Raw genomic sequence first — 25,127 nt, 5'->3', positions numbered from 1 at the left:
AACGCCGAGACCAAAATTCACACCGACGCGAGCAGTGTGGGCCTAGGAGCCGTTCTCGTCCAGAAGAGTGCCGGACAGGAGAAAGTAATCGCCTACGCTAGCAGGTCCCTCACAAAAGCCGAAGTCCATTACTCAACGACCAAGAAGGAGTGCCTTGCAATCATCTGGGCCACTTCTAAGTTTCGTCCATACCTATACGGCCGACCATTCAAGGTGGTAAGCGACTATCACGCGCATTGCTGGCTGGCTAATTTGAACGACCCTTCAAGCCGCCTTGCCAGATGGAGCTTACGACTTCAGGAATTTGACATGACTGTAGTCTATAAGTTGGGCCGGAAGCATTCCGACGCAGGCTGCTTATCCCGCGCTCCCGTCGATGCTCCCCCGAGGGACGGTGACGACGACGCCTTTTTGGGACCGGTAAGCGCCAGCAGTTTCGCAGAACAACAGCGATCAGACCCTGAGCTGAAAGCGCTAGCCGATTACTTGGAAGGAAAGACCGCTTCCCCTCGTGGTGTGTTCAGGCGACATTTATCGTCCTTCACGTTAAGCAATGGCCTTCTCGTGAAGAACTTAGCACCCAACAAGACCGCGCAGCTTCTAGTAGTGCCTAAAACCCTTCGGCAAGAAATTCTGCAGGCGTTGCACGATGAGCCCACAGCAGGTCACCTCGGATTTGCGCGCACGTTGCGTCGAATCCAGGAGAAGTATTACTGGCCGCGACTGCCTGCCGAAGTTGCCCACTACGTGAACACGTGTCGTGAGTGCCAACGACGCAAGACGCCGCCGATCAGACCAGCAGGACTACTAAACCCGATTCGACCGCCAATCCTGCCCTTTCAACAAATTGGGATGGATCTCCTCGGCCCCTTTCCATCTTCGTCTATGGGTAACAAGTGGATCATCGTGGCCACTGACTACCTTACACGTTACGCCGAAGCAAGAGCACTACCAAATGGTACCGCGGCAGAAGTCGCCAAATTTTTTGTCGAACAAATTCTCTTGCGACACGGCGCCCCAGAAGTGCTCATCACGGACAGGGGAACGGCGTTTACGGCAGAGTTGACGCAAGCCATCCTGGAATACAGTCACACAAGCCATCGACGAACAACTGCGTACCATCCCCAGACCAATGGCCTTACGGAGCGCCTGAACAAAACGATCGCTATGTACGTCGACGCTGAACACAAGACCTGGGACGCCATCTTGCCGTACGTGATCTTCGCGTATAACACGGTAGTCCAGGAGACGACCAGAGCGACCTAGTTCAAGCTTGTGTACGGCAGGGAGCCCACGACGACGCTCGACGCAATGCTGCCGCACGTAACCAGCGAAGACAACCTTGACGTCGCCGCCTACCTGCAGCGTGCAGAGGAAGCCCGACGACTCGCACGGCTGCGTATTAAAGACCAACAGCGCACCGACAGTCGACGATAAAATTTACGACGACGCCACGCAGAGTACAATCCAGGAGACCAAGTGGTGGTTTGGACACCAATTCGCCGTCGCGGATTAAGTGAAAAGTTGTTGCGTCGACACTTTGGGCCATACAAAGTCCTTCGCCGCGTCGGACCACTGGACTATGAAGTCATTCCCGACGGAACGTCAGCATCACAATGGCGACGCGCACGCCCGGAAATTGTACATGTTGTACGACTGAAGCCATATTACGCGCGTTAATCTGTGGTGTTTAAACTTTGCAGTGTTTAAGTTTCTTTGCTTTAGAACATCGAGGCCATGTTTTTTTTAAGGGGGGAGTTATGCCGCGAAACCTTCAAAACTGTATTTCTTGTTTTTTAACAGCCGCCGGCATGCGGGCTTATAACTCTGATTCTGGACCGCGTATCAGTTCTGTAATCTTTGTTTGTTAATGCTCGATGTCTCGAGTCACACCTTTATCAATTTTGTCGTAGCGCAAGGTGCACCGAGATCTGTCTCGAAGGTTCCGGCCACTTGGGTGTCTTTCCACAATGTTCCAGCCCATGCTGGTAGCTGTTTGCGACGTTATCTAGATTGTTCTGTGCAGCCTTTAAATTGAGCGTTGCCGAGTGTGACGGGCATTCTTTGTTCGACGATCGACGAGCACGTTTGTTTCTATCGCCGCCACCGAGTTGCTTAGTTCTTTTACGGGCGCAAGTCAGCCCAAATAAAGAGTTTCTTTAGTGCAATCACCAACCCTTCATTTGTGTCGTCGACCTCGTCACAACTACGTGACAATATACATACATCAACCAGGTGATAGAAAAATGCTCGCAATATAACCAGCCTTTATACAAAGCATTCATTGATTACAAAAAAGCATTTGACTCAGTTGAAACCTCGGCGTTGATGCAGGCATTGCGAAATCAGGGGGTAGACAAGCCGTATGTGAAAGTGCTGGGAGATATATGTAGTGGCTGCACAGCAACCATAGTTCTGCACAAAGATAGTAACAAAATTCTCATAAAGAAAGGTGTTAGGCAAGGAGATACGATCTCGCCAGTGCTATTCACTGCTTGCTTAGAAGAAGTATTCGGATACTTTGAAAGGGAGCAGTTAGGGATTAGGGAAGATGGATAATACCTCAGTAATCTGCGATTTGCTGACGACATTGCCTTGCTAAGTAACTCGGGGGACGAACTGCAAATAATGATTGATGACCTAGACAGAAAGGGTAGAAAGGTAGGCTTGAAAATCAATATGCAGAGGACTTAGGTAATGTTCAAAAGCCTCGGAAGGAACAGCAGTTTACATTAGGTAGCAAAGTACTGGGAGTAGTAGGCGCATATGTGTTCTTAGGACAGGTAGTGACCGCAGATCCGGACTATGAAAAGGAAATAAGAATAAGATTGGTATGGAGCGCATTTGGCAAGCACTCGAAGGTTATGACTAGCAGCTTACCGGAAAGTATACAACAGTTGCATCTTTTCTGTACTCACCTATGTGGCTGAAACGTGCAGGCTAACCAAGACGGTTCTATTTAAGCTGAGGACAACTCAGACGGCTATGAAACGAAAAATGGTAGGGGTAACATTAAGAGATAGGAAGCGTGCATAGTTACTGACAATCTATAGTGGAAATTAAGAAGAAGACATGGGCAGGACATGTAGTGCGAAGAGAGGATAACCGATGGTCGCTTAGGGTAACAAACTGGATTCCAAGGGAAGGAAAGTGTAGCAGGGGGCGGCAGAAAGTTAGGTGGGCGGATGAGGTTTAGAAGTTCGCAGGGGTCAAGTGGATGCAGCCAGCACAGAACCGGGTTAATTTGAGAAATATGGGAGAGGCCTTCGCTCTGCAGTGGGTATAGTCAGGCTGATGATGATGATGATGACGATGATAGGGTTTACACTATCACCGGTGTTTCTATATGACTTGTTTCGCTTTTGAACATGAATATAAGCTTAGTCTATCTCGGTGCCAGTGCGGCGGCGCTGACATCGACACGCACTACGTGAGCTGCTTATTTTTGTAATTTTCAGTGGTTTGAGTGAAAGCTAGGAAAGCACAGCATTTTCCAAGATGAAAACCTGAACTGCAATTTTCAGATTTGAGCTGGTCATCGTCGAAAACGTCTTGGCAACACGGACAATGTTCATTATAAAATGCGCTTTTCAGACCGTGACAAGGGTAGTTGATCATAAAACGCAGAGGCAGCTGTAAGACATTCGCAGAAAGAATAAGAGTAGTATGATAGTGAATATTCCAAAACCTTTGTCAGTTTAAAGTTGTCAGTTCTGTTGTCAGTAAATAGGTGTAAATGTCCTACCACATGGCAGCGGTTCTTTGGCTTCGCGCCAGCATCTCGTCTATGAGCGTCGCCGCTCGGCGCGCCAGAAAGGGTGACCAACACATGACGGCGTACGAACTGGCATCTGGGGTACGCTGGAAGTTCGAACAATACGCCTGTTTTATAAGGCCGCTATCCGCATACGCGCCTCTGCCCTGGTTGAAAAGAAACCACCAGCCTCGACTGCGCATGCGCAGTTCTTGGCCTCCGCGATCGGCGCAGCCGGCGCTAATTTCGGGGGTCATGCGCAGTTCATATTCGTGACAGGTGTATGCGACAGATGGCAGTAGCTGTCAAGAACAAATATCACGATTTCGCAGGTAATTGCGTCTCACGAGAACGTTTTCAATCAGTAGCAGACAAATTTTCAGCCAATCCAAGAGGGCGCCATATTTTGTGAAAAAGGCGAATTGCGCCTCCGGCGACGCCGATAGCCGAGACGCTGACGTGGCGCCGAAGAAACGCTGCCATGTGGCTGGGCCTTAAATGCTGTAGTCTAATACGTGTCAGTAAGGCCACTTGCTGACAGTAACATGTATGTCGATGCTCTCCGTGGATCTTTTTTTTTTGAGCTACGGGTTGCCAGTTCGAGACACGCGTGTTACAGCGCTCCTCATGAGATGGGAGCGGTTATAATTTTGACCCGTACCCATAGTGGTACTTGCACGATAGCTGATTCTTTCAGTGTATGGAAATAGACAGATTGAAAAGTCTGTAAAGAACTTAGATTTTTTCCGCCTATGTAGGTCCTATCACTAAACCCATTTCGGTAAATATATAGGTAATGATATGCGAAGAATTTTCTGGTAATTGCTTGAAGGCTTCTATATATTGCCCATTTTGAAGGTAGCGCAAAATACCAAGGACCAAGAGTAGAAGGACAAAAGAAAAGAGAGGCTCATTCTAGAGAATGGAGTTTTGTACGGAGTCTAACAAGCCAGCCTTCGCAACTATACCGTTTTAAGTGCGGGGCTGTAAATACCAATACTTCTAGTCTTCATGTAGCAGAGGGTTTCTGTTGAAACTTCATTGCTCCATTAGTAGCTTCTTCACTGCGACATTTGCTACCCACCTTCGTCCCGTCGCCCAGCCCTTCTATCCTTGACGAACTGCTTACTACAGAAAAACATCAAGCCGCACTAGCAATTACCAGCAGAAGATCCTGCCCGGGACCTGATCGGGCTAGCTACACTTCGCTCTCGCATCTAGAAATAAAAGTCAGGGCTCAGCTCCTTACCGCCTATAACAACTCTTGAATAGCAGGCAGCCTTGTACAGAGCTGGAAGACTGCGCGTGTAATAGCAGTCCTTAAACGAGCAAGCCATCAATTGACTTAAACGCATATCGTCCAATAACACTGTTAAGCTGTGTCGCAAAAGTTAAGGAAAAAATGGTCGATTCACGCGTTAATTGGGACCTGACGAACGGGAATTTACTCCATCAGTGTCTGACTTTCGTAAAGGCCGCAGCAGTACTGATATTGTTGTTGCTCTTGCGGTCTATAACCATTGCTGTCTTCCCTGACGTTAAAGGAGCTTTCGACAATGTTATGCATGGGGCGATTCATACAGCCTTACGTTTGGTTGGTATTAGGTGGATGAATGTATAACTGACTGTTTGATTATCTTCGTGATAGGACAATTTACATGCCAACAGATCAAGATGATACACCCCGACATCATGTGTCTCGTGGGGTTCCTCAGGGAAGGATTTTAAGCCCAGCTCTCTTCATTAACTCTCTTCTTATTTTGGACAGTTCCTTGCCACCTAATAAAACCCCTCGAAAAACTAAAGTAGCGACAAGACGCCCTCCCTCCTCTCTCCTCCTCTCTCGCGCGCCGGGCGAACGACTTCATTTTTCTTTGTGATTTCATGTGACGGCGGTGGCGCCCTCTAGCCGGCTCCGGAGCAACTAACCCCTCTTTTCAATCAGTTGCTTGAGGTTCCCGTGCGTGCAGAGTTCTTCTCGATGTCTCCGCATTAACCGTGCGTCCCGCTGCATAAATACATCGGTGACTTCGGAGAAACATTTGCATGGTTCACTGGATAGTCTAAAGGCAAAAATGAGCACGCATAGATGGATTGTTTTGATAAGTCGCCCGCGCACAGTGTCCCGGTGCGCCGGGCTTTATGCGGCATGCCAATTTAGATATTGAAAGAGTGGGACGTGCATTGAACGTGACCGTGAGTCACGAGGCCGTGGAATGCATTTGCGGTGATATTTTATGGTGAAGAGGAGTATGCAAAGAGAACGACCGCCCCCGCCGGAACGTTGGACGTGCTACAACGGATGCCTGGTATGACATGCGAAAAGACGCTTGCAAGTGAAGGCGTTCTAAATGCCCGTAGTTCATCCGCTGTTCTAGTGGGTTTTGGTCTGCTGCAGTGTATCGCGGAACAGGTAAGACGCTTCAAGGAGTGCTCGAAATACGCTACGTGTGTACTTATCCGTGCCTCCCCTAATGTTGTTCGCGTGCATGAACTGTAACGATATAGAGTCCCGCATTATAATTTTCTTTGGAATAGTTGATTAGTAAGGAGAAAAAGCTACCTCGAAAATAGCATTCGCCTGCCAACAATGTCATAATAAAGTTCTACGTAAATATTTCATATGCATCAGTCATTTACTGAGAAGCAAAACCTACCTCGCTTTTAACACATCTGTCCGAGTAATCTTTCATATTCGTACAGTTTCTACTAGAGCACTGCGCGGGCCTTAATTATTCACCCGGCCCGAGCCCCTCAACCTTTCTCGTTACCCGCCCTAGCCCGGCCCGACTTTTTCAATATAGGCCCAGACCCGGCCCGGCCCGCGAGGTACAGGCCCGGCTCAGGCAAGGCACAGCCTGAGTACTAAATTCTCTTCGGTTAAAGCCAAAAACTTTTGGTACTACGCATCTCGTTAAAAAAAAAAACACTATAAAACTTAAAAATGGAGACCTCACTATGGGCAACGCTTAGGTAAAAAAAAAGTTTTAGCAATAATTAAAGAGGTTATTACAGATTTACTCGCATTTGCAGCCTCCTCCTAACTTCACATACGGAAGGCTAACATGATAAATTAGAATAGTGTCACTATTGACAAATAAATATAAAACCTGTGAGGGCCGAATGGGAACAATTCAAAAAAAGCCGCACTCTATGAAAAATGCCATACGATGCGTATAATTGAAAATTTAATGACAAAACTGTAATAACAGGGTACCGTTTCCTGTTGAATCCAGGCTAGCTAAAATGAAGGAAGGCTACTTGTCTAGTCTAGCTTATGACCTCACTGATTCCTCTGCTGCCATATATAACATTTCACACAGAGCTAACATACCGTTTAACAAATTAAGAACTTCTGTTACACACCCAGTCCTTCAGAAGTTAAAAGATCTGAAAGCGCAACTGACAGTGTGTACGTGCAAAATGGTAGAGTGTATGGTGTACTTTCCGACATTTCTGCTTTGCCTTATAAATTGTTTCCAGTCCAACCTTTCGCAGAGCATGAATCTACCGAAAAAAGTTCACACACTGGAAATTGTTCAAAATTGTCACCTTTTCCTGAGCTGCCACTTGTTAATCAAAGGCCTGAGTCAAGCCCAGGCACATAGGCTCACAGGCCCGCCACGATGCTGCTCTACCCGGCCCGGCCTGCGGCTTTTGGGTAAGCCCAAGCCCGTGCAGTGCTATAGTCTCTATATTCATTCGGGTACTGGACAGCTAAAGTATGAATGCTAACAATATGCCGCTTGTAAAAACAGACCTCCTCGCTGCCTATGAAATTCTCTTTTCCGGAAATGAATTAATCATACACTGGTACATATCAAACCCAGTGAGTCCACATGTCAGTTTGTACCACAGCCGATCATTCCGGATGTTGAGGTGTGTTATCACTTGAGGTGAACTTTTAAGCAGTATCGTTATGCAGAGACTAAGACTCGGTTCTTTTTTAAATGCTTGGCCAGCATTATAATGGAGCAAAGCATCATCCTTAGGAGCATAGTTTATATGCATTGCAAAAGAGGGGCTTATGGGCGCAGCTGGTACAGCAATATTTAGGAAGTTCAAGCAGCGTGAAATAAAATGGGGACGTGGCATACAACACAGCCCTTGTGCTAGCAGTCTCTCCAGGCCTCATTTGATTGCACTTGACTTTCAAAAAATGTCATTTTTTGTTTTGGACTATTCTTTTGGAAGTGATGCTAACAGCTTCCCAGGCAGCGGCAATAGCCTGGTCCTCCAGTTTATGGGTATGACGAAGTGGATTTCAGTATTTGGTTTCAGATATATTTATATCTCATTAAGATCTTGAAAGGATAGCCTTTAAATGCATACATGCATTCTAATACTAAAAGAAAAACTTGTAGCACACAGTATTCTAGTTGCAATTAATAGCAAGAACAGAAAAAAAAACATACAAACAATGACAGGTAAATACTGCTTAGTTCATTATATCCATAATGTTTTAATCTTGAAACCAAATTTAGAAAACAGTATTCAAGGCAGGGATTGAGAAGTACAAACAAGAAGTAAGACTACAAATCGGCAGAAAAGCACACATGATCCTACTGTTCAAGCACACCTTATAAGCTCACTAGAAACTGTTGCCAAAAAGCTCTCAAAGGTAGACTGGACATCCACTGCAGCGACTTCGCTTAGCTGCTTACCACAAGCTAACATGATCAGTGTCACTACAGTGCCCTCATTTTGACATAGGTGAAATACAAAAGGCGCTTTTATGTCATGCAATGTTAAGCCACACAGTTTACAAAGCAGCTCGCCATGGTGGTGCAGTGGTTAGGGTGCTCGACTGCCATGCCCAAGGATGTGAGATGAAATCCTGGCCGCGGTGGCTGCTTTTGTGGCCGCGGTGGCTGCTACAAAAAGCAAAGCGCTCGTGTACTGTGTGATTTCAGTGCACGTTAAAGAACCCCGGGTAGTCAAAATTTCCAGAGCTGTCTGATACGGTGTCTCTCATAGCCTTAGTCGCTTTAGGACATTAAATCTCAAACCAACCAATTTACAAAGCCAAATGCTATAATACCTTACTTAACATTAATAGTTGCAACCTGCTTACATATGCTACGGCTTCCACATTTTATGTTTGATTTGTCTTGAGTTATTCGCTCATTTTCTTTACGGAAAAGAATGTGGATTCCTGTCCTCAAACACACTCAGCAACTTATTAACAACATTGTGGCAATCAGGGAAACAATTCGCACACATCACATTCTCTCGGGCAGAGGCTTCCAGTTGAGCAAGAGTTAATTCATTTTGAAGAAGTTTTGCTTCATTTGTCCGAAATAAGTTCTCCACCACCTTCAATAACTCTACTACAGCTGGTGCTGGGAGAACAAGCTTGGTATTCTCTGTATATGATTTCAGGCTTGTAAGTGTGCCAGCTTTCTTGCAAGTCACGGCACTGATACAATCATCGCAGCATGACATGTTTTTTGTTTTACATTGCTGACAACGTACCCAGCAAGGTAAACAAGCGATTCTTCCTCGGGAACACTGAGTGTTAGAATTGCTTCAGGAAAAGAAACTGGGTCAGCATCAACACTACTGTTTCCCTTTCCAGTTGCGCTGTTCAAACCAGTGAAAAAAAAGTCCAGAGTCATGACTGTAGCTTCCATCTTTGCTTGGCCTTAAAAACTGGGCCATAGTTGCTGCTCGAATTGCACAGCGAAGCTCTAATGGTCTTGGCACTGGATTTTTGGCACGCAATGTGGAAAACAAGTTTTCCAGAGCATCTTGCCCAAACCGGCTGAGCAGCACGAAGGTGAATCTCTTGGTGTTAAGGTAATAGTCTTGTAATTTCAAAGCAACAGTCGTAACCAAAATAATGGCTGTCTGAACTGGCTTCCAAGACTGCTTGGTAGTACTGCCGATACCGAGATGTTCGAAGAGATGAATAACATCTTCAAGAAATGCCACAGCATCACTGTTCTTTTCCTCATCCAATCTACTAACAGCGAGCTTTGTTGTTCGTGAAGTTAACCTTTTGAACCATTTAAACATAGTTTAAAAAAAAATAGGCCGTTGTTAGTGCATCGCTTTCTATGTCAATGTTCTTGCAAAGATTTCAATTCACAGTGACCATAGCTTACTATCACAAGTTCCAAGTACTGTTGCAATTTTTATTTTGTCAGTGGCCAAAAAGATAGCACCATTCTATTTTTGCAAGAACATCCGTACTGAAAATGGTCGGTTTTTTTTTTTCTATAGAGCGTAGTTGCGCTTCGTTCTTACGTTTTGCTGGAGGCTTCCTAGGCAGGGGCTGCTTTCGGTGCGCAAAGATGCTCGGTACAGCATCGCGCTTCAACTTCTTAACACCAAATTTCTGAAGGACCAGGGGCTCAAACTGGTCGCTAGTGAAGTGTTCCTAAAGAAAATGAAAAGCAAACATGCGGACATGAAAAAATCATTTTGGTGTTGTGTTGCGCATAAGTTGCTCGAACATATTGCTGAGACGTGCACAAGGTGACTTTTTTTTTTTTTACAAGCTTACTTTTTACTTACGCCTGACCTAGCTAGTAGTGGTAATAGGCCGCGTACGGGCGGCTAGAGAAAGCGATTTTTGCAGTTGCGGCAATCGGTAGTGCTAACAGAGCCAGCAATCAACAAGGCAGCGCGGCGCCGATCGACTAATTAAGCGCAAAGGGGAAGCTACTGCTACTGGTCAAATTTCGAGAGTAAGCGGCGACGGGCGCGGGAGAGCGGGAGGCGGCGTTCTGCGAAGGTTGTCGCTACTTTAAAAATATCCAGGGGTTTTACTACCTAATATTCAAAAGTGCCCTCTACTCAGATGACATCTGTGTGTGGTTCTCCGGACGAAACACGTACAATGTGCATGCTCGACTACAGAAAGCATTAAATTGCATTGCATTATTCACAAATAAGCGAGGTCTTTTAATATTGCATTATGTATTATGTATATTTTATGTGAAATATGCTGGCATTCAGCAAGTGAAGAAAGAAGTGTTTGGGTGCTTGGACGAAGACGACGCTCAGTGTTGTGTTGTGCGGCTAAGCGGTGCCCATCGATTTCAGAGTGGTGTTGCCCATCGGAGCGTGATTTCCACTCGTAACAATATCTCCAGAAAAGTGCTCAGCAATTTCATTTTCTTGACGTGATCTTTGCCATTACTTGCTGAATGTTGCTAGCACCCCTATAACTTATATAGCTGCAAAAATGTCTAGGTGTAACCTTTGATAAGTCAGTTTTATGGCCACCACACGTTTAACAACTTAAGATCAAACTCTCCTATTAAGTGTCTGTGCTTCGTTGCTCTCAACAACCAGAAGATGCTGCTCAACAGATTTTTTAATACGACTTTATGGAGAACTTTGTAAATGCCTTCAGCGCTATAGTCTCCCTGTTCCTGAAGACCTATATCAAGCAAGCACAAAACTGCTTGAAGCCGTACAAGCCAAAGCTTTGAAAGTCTGCCTCCGTCTCCCAAAGAACACCTCTACAGTAGTTACTCTGACAGAGAATGCTGATATTATAGGAGCTGCTTCGTGCCCAGCTGCGCTTCTCACGTGAACCCACCGATCCATTTTCAGAGCGAATTATGACAGCATTTTTCCATCCAGTCCCTGTAAATTATCAACGTGCGTGTGTCTCATGACCTTTCCCACCATGGGGGTTTGCTTCATGCAAATTTGGACGACTATACCTAGCATCAGAGTAAAGCCCACTCTGCCACATCTATACCGATGGCTCTGCTACACCTGTCTCTTTATCTATCTTTGTCTGCATACCCTCAATGCATACCACAATCTATCTTGACAACACTCAGTCACCGCACTTCTGTTAGGGCTACTGGGTTAGTAGCTATGCGAGAAGCTATTGTGTATATTCTACAATATTTTCCTGTAGCATTTGTGATTTTCAGTGATAGTAGCGCTACATTGCAATTGCTTAAGTCATCAAGAATTCAGGAACAGCTGGCCATTCTCTATTGAAAAACCTATTTGCGGTGTTAATAGGTCCTGTATGAAATAATATGGGAGTATGCAGGAGCCGAAATGGGGCATAAAAGACCCATAATGAAGCATTCCGGGCTAGTAGGAGGACGCTCAGGATGTGCATATATGTCCTGTTTCTCCTTTTCAGACTCCTTTAACTCCTGTACATCACATGTGGGATGTCTATTAGGAGTTATGGGAGTTGTGAATAGGTCCTGTGTACCATGATACAGGAGTTGGATGGACTCCTTAATCAGGATTTGTTTATGCAAGGTTAAAAAGGCAAAGTTTGCTATACGCATGCGGTGTCCCAGCTAAATTGAATCAAGAATTAAAAACAAGAAAGCCTTTTTCAAATTAGAATGAAATGAACATGAAAGTTTATTTTGCATTTCGATGTCTGCATGTGCTCCTGTGAGCGCATGCGGTAGTTACAATCGACAATCGCTGCACTTCTTCCGACCTTATGGCGCACGTTCATATCTGTAACTGATGACGAGTCTGCAATACGGAAGTGCAGGGAATAAATTCGCCTTTCGACATGAACATAAGTATGCTCGAGCATAACTCAAAACACATGTCGCCGCCCACCGAACCATTCATTGATAGCTGCATATCAACAGCGATGTTTATTTAAGAATTTGCATATGCAAAAGGAGTGATGGGAAGTGAAATACTGCCGCTGCTGATCCGCTGGCAGCATGTGAAGTTAAAAAGTGATATATGACAAGCGGCTCCGTACGAGATATGTCTGTAGCAGAAAGAAAAATGCGCTCTAACACGGCAAAAAAAAAAAAAATAGCCAGTACGTAACATATTCGCATATTCTTATGTGTACGTGCAAAAAAAAAAAAATGATACGTTTGAATGATAGATGATATTGCCTATCTGTGTTGATAGAAAAAAAAAAGGTTCAGCGTGTTTGCAGTGCTATCGTCGAAGGACGACTGCACTTGAGAAGAAAATGCAAAGTGCGAAACAGCAAAGTAGCAATGAAAAACGATGAATATAAGCCCACTAGCCATCGATCGCCTTGGTGTAGTAGTTAGCGTGCCATGCTGGTATGGGGTGTAATCCGTGAGATCATAGTTCGACTCATGGCGCAGCAAGATTTTTTTTTTTCAATTTTTTACTTACGTACATTTTTTTATTTACCTGAACGTCTTTTTAGAGTGCATCCGCATTTTCCCCACAACGACGGGCGCTAACCACATTCTACAACGCACATAACCTGCGACCTGCGACTCCCACAACTCCCATGTCCAATAACGCGATATGAATAGGTCCTATATATATATATATATATATATATATATATATATATATATATATATATATATATATATAAACTGTAGTGTGGTAATCTTCATCGATATAACCACTGACATGCGTCGCGTGCTGCCGCTCTCAAGGACGAAGAAGTTGTTCGCTGCCTTGCTCTTTCGCCACACCTGACGCTTCGCTGCGAGTCTCCCCTGAGCGGCTGGAATCACCTGGGTTCACCGAATAAACCCACCCCTACAATTGGTGCAGGTGCTGCTGGGTACGTTCCCATCCACCCTGGAACTTAGAAGCCGCACGTTGACCACTGCTTCCACCATGCCAGACGAGACCACCTCGACATCGGCGCCCCTACCAACCACGGTACTGTGTTCTGGCGTTCTACGGCAGCGTGATCCATGCCTCTTCAGTGGCACGGCTGACCAAGACGTCGACGACTGGTTGTCGGCGTATGAACGTGTCAGCAGTTATAACAGATGGGACGACACTATTAAGCTAGGTAACGTAATCTTTTACCTGACCGACGTGGCGAACCTCTGGTTTCGCAACCATGAGGCAGACCTGCCATCTTTGTCTGCATTTAAGAAGAATTTTTCGGAAGTGTTTGGCCGTCCTGCAGTTCGCAAACTCCGAGCAGAACAACGCTTGCGTGAGCGCACACAGCATGCCGAAGAGTCATTCACAAGTTATATAGAGGACATCGTTGACCTGTGCAAACGTGTCGACCCAGTAATGTCCGAAGCGGCTAAGATCGGACACATCTTGAAAAGTATCTCCGAGGACGCGTGTCAGATGCTCTGGCTGAAAAATCCTGCCTCCGTCAGTGAAGTGATTAAACTTTGCCAGAGCTACGACGAGCTTCGAAAGCAGCGCGCTTCTACCCGGCGGTCCGGTTTTAGAGACGACACCATTTCTACACTAGCACTGGGTGGTTCTACTTCATCTGAGGACAGCCCTTTGATTCAACAGATAAAAGCCTTCGTTCGCGAAGAGGTCGCCCGCCAGCTATCCCTGGTCCCTCAATTACAAGACACTGGTCGCCTTGTTCCTGACATGGCTCCGTCTTTGGCCCCTACCATACGGCGTGCCGTGCAAGACCATATCGCTGATGTCCTTTCGCCCAGTTCCGTGCTCTCGCCCAGCCCAGTGCTTCCGACCAGCCCCGTGCCACCGCAAGTAACGGCACCACTAACGTACGCCCAAGTTGCGGCCAGGCCGCTAATGCCAACCGCACCTGTTTCCTACCAGGCCGCCCCTTCCAACCATCCTTCACCATCGCCTGGGTCGGCGTTCCATGTCCGTATTCCAAGGGTACGCCAACGCCCTACGAACCCTTGGCGCACCGCAGACAACCGGCCAATTTGCTACTCTTGTGGGCTGCCGGGCCATGTAGCCCGTCTTTGCCGCCAACGCCTTCCACCTTCTTGCCCTGACCCCTGGAACTACACGTACGACGCCGACCAGCCCTCGCCGAGAACTCAACCCGGTTCCGAGTTCGTTCCTCGGGACAATCAAACGTATACCTCTCGCCGATCATCTTCCCCTCGTCGCCGTTCACCATCACCGCTTCCCCGACGTTCTACCGGCGCTGTTGAGGGAAACTAACAGTCGCAGTTCCCGGGGCAAGAACTGCGCTTGGTTCGAACTCTTCAAGTCCTCCGTCTTCTCCCGCAAACGTAATACAAGTGTTCGTCGACGGTGTCGCAATACTCGCTCTTGTTGACACGGGCGCTGCCGTATCCGTCATCAGTGAATCTCTTTGCCGTCGTCTTCGCAAGGTGACCACCGCACTACCCAACTTTTCGCTTCGCACCGCTTCATCCCAGCGCATTCATCCCTCAGCAGCGTGCACGGCCCGTGTTCTCATCGAAGACGTCTTATACACCATCGAGTTTATTGTACTGGCTCACTGCTCACACGACATCATCCTGGGCTACGATTTCCTTTCCGCTCATCATGCCGTTATTGACTGCGCCCGCACGGAAGTTTCCTTTTTACCTCTTTGTGATACCGTCTTGTGTGACGTCCCTACCCGGCCTGCAAAACTCCTCGTCGCCAGTGACACAGACATTCCTCCATTTTCTGCTGCCCTCGTTCCACTCTCCTGTGAAAGCGTTATTAGTTCGACTGTCTTCTTCACACCTTCCGACGCCGCTTCACGCCATCCCTGCCTCCTGCTTCCATTTGCTGTCCTCAAGTTCGAAGATGGCCTTAGTGCAATGTACGTCTCAAATCCATTTTCGTGCCCGTCCGTCCTGCTACGCGGCGAGTGTCTCGGTCGTATTGAAGAACTTGAGCCCGAGCTTGTAAATACTCTTCCTGCAACGCCTACTTCATTAGACGTTAATGTGCTCAGCTCTTGCGATACAGCGACCGCTTCGACACCACCCGATGTTCTTCAACAAGCTATTGACGCAGATCTCCCACCCGCACAACGCGATCAACTCGCTGCTCTTCTACAGAACTTCACTTCTGCCTTCGACCTTCCTCACACTGCTCTGGGTCGCACGTCTGTCGTTACGCACGCAATCGACACTGGTACAAACGCACCTTTACGACAGCGTCCTTATCGCGTGTCGGCCTCTGAGCGCCAAGTCATTGCTGACAACGTGGACGACATGCTTCGCCGGGGCGTCATACAGCCATCTAACAGTCCATGGGCTTCTCCGGTTGTTTTGGTCACCAAGAAAGATGGTTCCATCCGGTTTTGCGTCGATTACCGTAGGCTTAACAAAATCACGCGCAAAGATGTCTATCCTTTGCCGCGAATCGACGACGCCTTGGACTGTTTACAGGGAGCCGAGTATTTCTCCTCTTTGGATTTGCGCTCCGGCTACTGGCAAGTACCGATGGCTGATAATGACCGCTCGAAAACTGCCTTTATAACACCGGATGGATTATACGAGTTCAACGTTATGCCCTTTGGCCTCTGCAATGCCCCGGCTACTTTCGAGCGCCTGATGGACACTGTTCTTCGTGGACTCAAGTGGCAGACCTGTCTTTGTTATCTGGACGACATCGTAGTTTTTTCTGCCGACTTTTCTTCTCACCTTCTCCGCCTAAAGGATGTCCTCACGTGTCTCGCCGGCGCTGGGCTTCAGTTGAATTTGAAGAAGTGCCACTTTGCCGCCCGAAAACTCACAATTTTAGGCCACGTAGTTTCTAAGGGCGGCATTCTTCCCGACCCCACCAAACTTCGCGCAGTTGCAGAGTTCCCGAAGCCAACCTCCCTGAAGCAGCTTCGGAGCTTTATCGGCCTCTGCTCCTACTTTCGACGTTTCATCTTGAACTTCGCCTCTATCATCGCTCCTCTGACCCAGCTTCTTGCCGGCAGCTCCGACCTTTCCGCCTGGACTCCAGCCTGCGATAAAGCCTTCGACACTTTACGCCGCCTTTTGGTTTCGCCGCCCATTCTACGCCACTTTGATCCGGCTGCGCCTACGGAGATCCACACTGATGCCAGCGGTATTGGGCTTGGTGCCGTCCTTACCCAACGTAAGCCTGGTTACAGCGAGTATGTTGTGGCATACGCCAGCCGAACATTGACGAAGGCAGAATCTAATTATTCAGTCACAGAAAGGGAATGTTTGGCCATTATTTGGGCTATCGGAAAATTTCGTCCTTATGTGTATGGTCGACCGTTTTACGTTGTGACCGATCACCACGCTTTGTGCTGGCTTGCCTCTCTGAAAGACCCATCCGGTCGCCTTGCTCGCTGGGCTCTTCGTCTCCAGGAGTTTGACATTCATGTCATTTATCGATCAGGCCTAAAGCATACGGACGCGGATGCTCTTTCCCGCTCGCCATTGCCTAGAGATAATTCGTCTGACCACGTCTGTGCCTACGATTTGTCGACTCTTACAACTATCGACATGGCTACCGAGCAGCGGAATGACCCCTGGATCAATGCACTTTTGGATTTTCTCTCAAGTCCCACTCCCGGTCATTCATCCAAAGCGCTCGTCCGCCAAGCCCACCACTTCTCCATTCGTGACGGTCTTCTCTATCGCCGCAATTATTTGCTTGATGGACGGAAGTGGCTTCTAGTCATCCCGCGTCATCTCCGTGCCGACATTTGTGCTGCGTACCATGGTGACCCACAATGTGCTCACGGTGGCGTATTGATAACCTACACGCGCCTACGTCCGCGATTTTACTGGCGTGGAATGTACCGCTTCGTAAGACATTTCGTGCGCGCTTGCGAATCTTGTCAACGCCGAAAAACTCCTCAGAAGTCCTCTGTTTCGTTGCAGCCGTTACCCTGCCCTGCTCGTCCGTTTGACCGCGTTGGCATAGATCTCTATGGCCCTCTTCCGACTACTCCTGCTGGAAACCGGTGGATTATTGTGGCAGTAGACCATCTGACTCGCTACACTGAAACATCACCGTTACCCTCTGCCTCTGCAAGAGACGTTGCTTTGTTCATTCTCAACAACTTGATTCTTCGCCACGGGACTCCAAAGGAACTGCTCAGTGACCGCGGACGCGTTTTCTTGTGCGACGCTCTCGAGGCCCTACTGAAAGAATGTCGCATCATTCATCGCACCGCTACTTCTTACCACCCTCAGACGAATGGCCTGACAGAACGCTTCAACCGTACTCTGAGTGACATGCTGGCCATGTACGTCAACGACGCTCATTCCAACTGGGACCACGTTCTTCCCTTCGTAACCTACGCGTACAACACTGCGATACAGACCACCACCGGATTTTCTCCCTTTTTTCTTCTTTACGGGCGCGAGCCAACCTGCACAATGGACGCGCTTTTTCCCTACCGCCCTGATGTTTCTGAATCGACGCCACTCTCGGACGCCGCCCAGTACGCAGGAGAATGCCGTCAGCTCGCTCGTTCGCTTACAAAGGAAAATCAGTGGCAACAAAAACACCATCGTGACACTGGTGAGGCGCCTTCATATGCGCCCAACTCCCTGGTGTGGCTATGGGTTCCTGCCACAACCGCCGGCCTGTCAAAGAAGCTTCTTGCTCGGTATCACGGTCCATACCGAGTCCTTCAAAAAACATCTCCTGTGAACTACGTAGTTCAGCCGGTTACGCCATCTGCGGACTTGCGTCGCCGTGGACGCGAAATAGTTCATGTGGACCGAATCAAGCCCTACTACGATCCGTCTGTCCTTTCGGCACCATGAGTCGCCAGGATGGCTCCTTCTCTGCCTGGGGGGAAACTGTAGTGTGGTAATCTTCATCGATATAACCACTGACATGCGTCGCGTGCTGCCGCTCTCAAGGACGAAGAAGTTGTTCGCTGCCTTGCTCTTTCGCCACACCTGACGCTTCGCTGCGAGTCTCCCCTGAGCGGCTGGAATCACCTGGGTTCACCGAATAAACACACCCCTACAATATATATATATATATATATATATATATATATATATATATATATATATATATATATATATATATATATATATATATGTTTTTTCAATAGGGATTCACTTAAATAAGCTGCATGCTAAGGCCTACGGGCTGCGTTCCTGTATTACAGTGGTTACCTGCCTCACTGTGGCATCGCTGGCAGTAACTACGTCGCCGCTGCAAAGCTAGTATCTGAAGATTGATGAATAACAATTCCAATTCAATTAACAGAGCTTCTTGGGCTAGTTGGCGCCAACTTGAATTTGTGAAAACATTTCGCCGAATCATGCACGCCACGGGAAAGCACCTGGGTCTCGTCTTCCTTCTTGAGGTGTGCATGGTTCCGAAGTGTTTTCACCAATTCAGTTCTATCCTTAGGAAGATTTGCCGCTAGAATTGTTGCTACTGAATCATGGCGACTGCAGCGCTCTCTGTGGCGTGACCCGAACCAGCAATACCGAGCTCTACACCGAATAGATCCTACTTACGCCTTTGTAATTCGGCACAACTTCCGATGCCATCGTAACTGCCTGCACGAATTAGCTTGAATGTGTCGTAGACAAACTGCTTACATAATATTGGTATAGCCAGCAGTCCTTTGTGCTGCTCATGTGACATCCTTGGAGATTTCGAACATTTGGTAACCTCCTGCTGAAGGTTTATTAGACATCAAGCCTAATACCGTAGGCTTAGTTAAAAACATAGCCGTGCCCTTGAACACGTCCTCGGTCCTTGGTGCGATGGGGGTCTTCGACTACGCGAGCTACAAAGGCTTTAATAACTCTTCTTAAACAGACAGGGTTCATAGGACCCTTTGGAATTCATCTGTGGATGTTTATGTGTGTGCGTCACCGTTTTTTCTTTTTCATTCATTTCACCCTTCCCTTTGCCCTCTTTGTCACCCTCAGTAGTAGCATGCTAGGCTCAGCCCCAAGCAGACATCTTCTACTACTGTTAAGATATATATCTATCTCCTTTCCCGTTTCCATCCTTTCCGCCTTTGGTACAACCCAGGAGTTTAGCTCTGTATTCTTTTCAAACTAAATGTATGTTAAGCGCCAGGAATAAAAGGCATTGCGTACTGCAACTTTTTTCTTCGTCTTTGTCAGGCTGATTACGCAATATACTTTTCTAGCAGTTGTGGTTGCACACAATAAGAAGACCAATGAGTTAGTGATTTTTCTAGCGCTCCTCTTTAATACAATATAATACAACTTTAGGTATACATGGCACATAGACACATGAGGAGGAAATACCATTTAAAATTACACGCAATAAAAATAAAATACAAACTGAACTGCAAAATAAAATATATTTTGTAACAAGAATAAAAGGCGAACTCAAATATGGCGCGTAGAAGTAGCCGTCCCGAGTTTTACAATCCAGTGATAGGGTAATTAGACCCACAAAAATTCCACCGTTTTCGAACAGAATGTCAGCGCTTAAAACGCCCTCTACAATAAAACTTTTGAAGCTGTTTTAAAATTATCAATAAAGGTTATGCCAGTAGGTGACTCAAATGCGTTGTTTTGAACTTTGCTGCTTTGACGAAGCAATGGATAAGAATGAGTAATGGTTTTACTACGTCAAATATTCAGTTTTTTGGTGGTAGTTAAGGCGAGATGAGATATCTGGTGGCTATTGAATGCACAGGTAAGGCAAGTATGAGCTGCGATAAAGCGTTTTACATAAAAACATAAGTGAAAAATTGTTCAGTCAATCAGTAACGTGGATAGGTGCAGGAAGGACCTCAGAGTAGTAATACTGAAGGTCCTTTGAAATTTGTCTAGGATGAATCGGGGTCGGAGTGTTTGTATGGCTTCGAGAGGTCATAACAGGTTGATATGTATCGATGTTCTGTCTGCATATACAAGCTCTTCATTTAGAGTAATTGAGCGTTATCTCTATTCACTAGGTAACAATAGACATTTTGACAGACCTGGTATAGTAAGACAGTATGCACGCACCAGTTGGCTCTACACAAAATGAAGACAGAAAGGAGCCATCCCTTGCACTTTATTGAAAGCCTTGTGTACAAAATTGCGTAATAATAATTTGTACTCAAGGTTAGCAATGTCTCAAGGCACGAGGACACGACAGTGCTTACAGTTCTTAAATACTTTGCAGAGTGGTTTCTCCTCATTAACTTTGGTGGTCTGTATTTATTTTGTTCGTATATGTCCTAACTTTCTCTCTTTGCCCTTTCTTGTGCAATTGTGTGAAGTATGCAAAAGAGCTGCTTTTGCACATAAGGCGATAACTGAATTGAATCGTTGCAGATGACCTCGCCTACATTGCATTTAGTGCCCGCATGCCTAATAGCGATAGCTGCCAATATGACACGTGTTCCTGAAGAAAAAATTGCAGATAGGGCAAAGACGGACGGAAACACTGAGGACAAGTGCTATATATTCAGCAAGGCTTCATTGTCAGTTTGGGCTATGCTTATTCATTTCCGCATGCGCCTGATTTTAACTCTCGTATTCTTTGTCGATTCGTGCTGTAGATCTCAACAGGTTACGGAATTCTTTTTTTAGTGGTAATCGACACGTGTAGTTTTCTTCACCAGGCACTTTCATCGTGCTTTCGGCAAACATATCGAATGGTACATTTTAATTTAAAAATAAAACAAGTACGTATTTAGAAATGAATGCAATGTAGGTATATGACTAACAAAACAGGAAATTGATGCGGTTTTGACATCAAATTTCGGCGGGGTTCAGTTTTAGTAATATTTATGAAACATCGCTCATGGACAGGAAAAGGATGAATAATGTATTGAATTTCACCCGTCATTCCAATTAGGAATGTATCAAAATGCGCATAAAATGTCGCCTAGCTGACTTTTTTTATATGTTTTACATTGTCTTCTCCACCACATGTGCATGATTGCAATTATGTTGGAATATATTCTTAGTATTTTGTCCTCTACTATGCAAAATGCAAATAACATGCGGCCTAGACGAGCATATTGCATACGTTTTATATCGCTTTCTTATCAACATAGGCACGATGACAAATCATTAGCGTATATCTAGGTGCTAGCTTGTCTTGCTTACGTAGCTATAGGCGGAATGTCGAGATTATGAATAATCGACGAGACATGTTTTATATGCTCAAATTATATAAATGCGGCAGCTCCGGAAGCTGTGTGAGTACCAGCTTACTCAACATTTTCTAGTTCTTGCCAACATTTGTTACATGTAATGAAGCCCGTTGTGCTCCTTATGATTTCTTTGGTGCTCTTTGGCGTTCTTGTGGAGTGAGTATTATCCTATCAACTGTTGCTTTTGGGTGGTGTTTAGGTAATGCTAAAGCAGTGGGAGAGATAACACGCACGTTCAAATTAGGGAGGGAATGGCATCTTTGATTTATATAATAAAAGATTAGAAATATAGCCTTCGGGTTTTTATGACAGGTGGGTGTATGCTTTGCACTCGTCGTTCATGTCAGCGGTGTCACACTCATTGCTCTTCGCCCCACATGGAAAACAGCATTGGAAGATAAACTGTATCGCAAAGGCCATAGTATAATAATGATTATGTTACTTATTTTCTTGAATTATATTTCAAGTCCGTAATATTTATTTCCATTAAGGTGCTTCCATAAGTTGGGCACTATTTTCGTTTTTCTGCCTCTAGCCGTAAAAGAAGCAGGCTTTCAGAAGGGAAGGGATCAAAGTAAAACTGGCGCAGTGTAATCTGTGTAAACGCTGTTACACAGAATGCAGAACGGCAGAGAACATTTGCAGTGGCTGAGCGACTGTACCAAATGCTGGGCTAGACGTCTACATCTTCTACCTCTACCAAATGCGGTTTTCTACACCTAAAGGTCGAACCAAATGGCAGCGTTTTTTCGGCTCCGCGTTAGCATCTCGGCTACCGGCGTGTCACCGTAGGAAAAATTCACGCGCTTGCGGATAGGCGATGCTGTAGCATGCAGGCATCTGTCGACCCCAGATCTAAACGTCGCCACTGGACATGCTTTGCAGACAGGAACCCATAACAAGCCCCGCATAACCAGCGTTTCAGATCTAGCAACGCTGTTGTACCCGCCGCAGAGGCGTAACTCGTTTCCACGAAGAGCTTCTCGTTTGTCCCCGCTCCCGCCTGCTCTTGCCCTCCTCTTTTTTTTCTATTGCATCCCCTCTATCTCGCCCCAGTAGGTTCCCGTCACCATTGAATACGACGAGGATAATTGTTCGACTTCCCAGGATCTTTCCCTGCCTTGGCTTACAGACGCCAGTTTGTAAGCCATCATTTGTTAGGTCATCTTCTCCGCACTCCGAGCGAGCGGCGAAGCCCGTTGACGAGACTCTGACGCCACGCCGAAGAAGCTCTGCTATGCGATTAGGCCTTAACACATGTAATACTGTCCTCTACTGTAGAGCATAACCTCGATGCAGTGTTACCGGCAGATAGAAAGTACGTAGAGAAAAAGCGCACGTGAGTTCCACTACGAATGTGACATCTCATAATGACTACATACAGCCTGACGGTCAATTGGGAGGTCGCTAGTACTGCAGTTTATTCGCACAACGTCGCTGAAGTTGCTGCTGTGCGATCAGACGGCTGGGGAGACTGGTGAATTTTGTTACATTACGTCGCTGAACCGGCGGACAATTGGTAAGTTCCGCAATAGCGGCGCAGTAATTTGTCGAACAGTCCACGGCGATGAACGGGTGTCCAGACTCAAATATAGTCACTCGGGATGTAGGTAACGAAGCGGAGTCCTAGGTTGTATCGGTCAGCGCCGCTGTCCGCTGATGGCGGATCCAGTGGCGATGTGAAGGTCAAGCTCACCCTCACTGTTAGGGCCAATGGATAGTATACCATCCAGGGGAGTGCTAATAGGGCGACCGAAGACTACTTCGAACGGAGTGAGTCGCGTCGTATATTGTCTCGCCGAATTAGACACGAATGCTGTGTAGGGAAGAATTTGACCCCATGTTTTGTGTACGATATAAACATACCTAGAAAGTATGTCGGACAAGGTCTGGTTTAGGCGGTCTATCAAGCAATTTGTATGCGGGTGGCAGGCCGCTGTACATCTACGGCTGGTGTGTGTAAGCTTCAAACAAGCCTGATTGAAGCGGGTCGTAAGCACAGCTCCACGGTTGGTAACAATAGCTGCATGGGCGCCACGACACAGGAAGATGTGCGCAAAGAATTCGGCGACTTCAGCAGCTGTAGAGCTTGCAAATGACGTGGGCTCAGTGCATCGTGTTATGTAATCCGTTAAGACACAATCCACCCTTTTCCAGTGGACGACTTCGCAAAAGGGGTGAGGAGGTCTATGCCAGTTTACTGAATAAGGGTTTTTGATGGCGCTATAGGCTGCAGAAAACGGACTGTATTCACAGAACTCTTTACCGTCGGCAATCGTTACATGCATTACGCAATTACGTACTTATTGTAATAATCTGGGGCGATATTACTTCAGCCGAAACTTTGTCGACGTACTACTGGCCCCTGCGTGGCAGGCGGATGGTTCATCATTACAAGGCTCAACTACTCTTAGCGTAACCTATGGCACAACAACCAGAAACGTCTCCTTGTTGCCATCAAAGTTGTTTTTGTAGAGGACTCCACTTCACAGATAGATAGACTCCAGCCCACGGCGAAACACACGTGGTACAGTAACATTAAAACCCTCCATGTACTCAGTGAGTGCAGCAACTCAGAGTCGATCAGTTGAAGCTGCGCATATGGAATGCGCTAATGACAATAAGAAAAGGGCAACCATCGAATATGTCTTGCAGAGGCGGGTTTAATGGCACTAGTAATTACTATGCATGATGGTGCATCTGCCCCTACTTGTAGACGACCGTCACGTCGTGCTTGTGCATGCGAAGGCTTCACATCGGCAAACGGTAAGGGGGTCTTTAATGATGATTGCTGACAACACAGAAATGTAAGTCATAGATGTATGGTCGGAACTTATTAAGAGCCCTTATGACGGCAAGGCACTTATCTGTCGTCGAATAGTTCCTTTCATATCGAGAAAGTGTGTGGCTTTCATGGGCGATGACTCGTTCGACACCGCCCCGCCACTGTATGAGGATCGCCCCGAGGCCGACGCTGCTGACGCCAGTGTGGACATCAGTTTTTATATTCTGGTCCAAATGAGGTAGTATTGGTGGTGGTGGCTTCGTCTTGGGGAACTTCACCATATAAAGCGTGTGTCCTCTCAAGTCAAGCGGCTGTCAATGGCTTGATCAGAGTCGGTAACAGGTGCAGAAGCCGGAAAATCGTTAGAGGGCCTTCTTGTCACTTTGCCATACGAAACAGAAGATGGTTGTGGTCTTGTCGAGGTCTCGAACAACACGTTGTGCGCTGAGGACATGTCGCGAGAAACATAGCTCCTGGAAGGTGAAATTACAATTCTGTGGCCTGATTGTTAGGTTCGCAGATTGGAAAGAGTGAAGGATCGCTCCCAGTGTTGGCCGAACTAGACGAGAAAATGACCACGTCGTCCAGGTTTGCACGAGACGACTGCTATTTGAAAGCAGATAAAATGGTGTCCATCATGCATTGAAACGCGGCAAGAGCGGAGAAAAGCGCAGTCTGGAGCAGTTTAAATTCGGAAAGACTATCGGGCGTCAAGAATATTGTTTTTTGCGTTCTCGCTCGTCCACCTCTATCTGCAAATATCAGTTCTGGAGATCTGAGAAGAGAAGAACCTGTCGCCGCGGATTTGGACAAGTGCATCACCAATCTTGAGAAGTGGGCATACGTCCTTTTGTTTA

General features: G+C 46.7%; 1 long non-coding RNA gene across 1 annotated transcript in view; it reads left to right on the top strand.

Moving 5' to 3' along the window:
* Positions 1–21,495: 21,495 nt before the first annotated feature.
* The window catches only part of LOC146192292 (uncharacterized), a 38,865-nt gene continuing 35,233 nt past the window's right edge, over positions 21,496–25,127 (top strand). Inside the window, exon 1 of the long non-coding RNA XR_014706391.1 lies at positions 21,496–21,641. This is a non-coding gene — a long non-coding RNA (uncharacterized LOC146192292). The remainder of the gene's footprint in view (positions 21,642–25,127) is intronic.

Source organism: Amblyomma maculatum, chromosome 4 (genome assembly GCF_055883805.1).
Source record: "Amblyomma maculatum isolate TAMU_Amacu chromosome 4, ASM5588380v1, whole genome shotgun sequence".
Classification (NCBI taxonomy): Eukaryota; Metazoa; Arthropoda; class Arachnida; order Ixodida; family Ixodidae; genus Amblyomma; species Amblyomma maculatum.
This window is presented reverse-complemented; position numbering and strand designations above follow the sequence as displayed.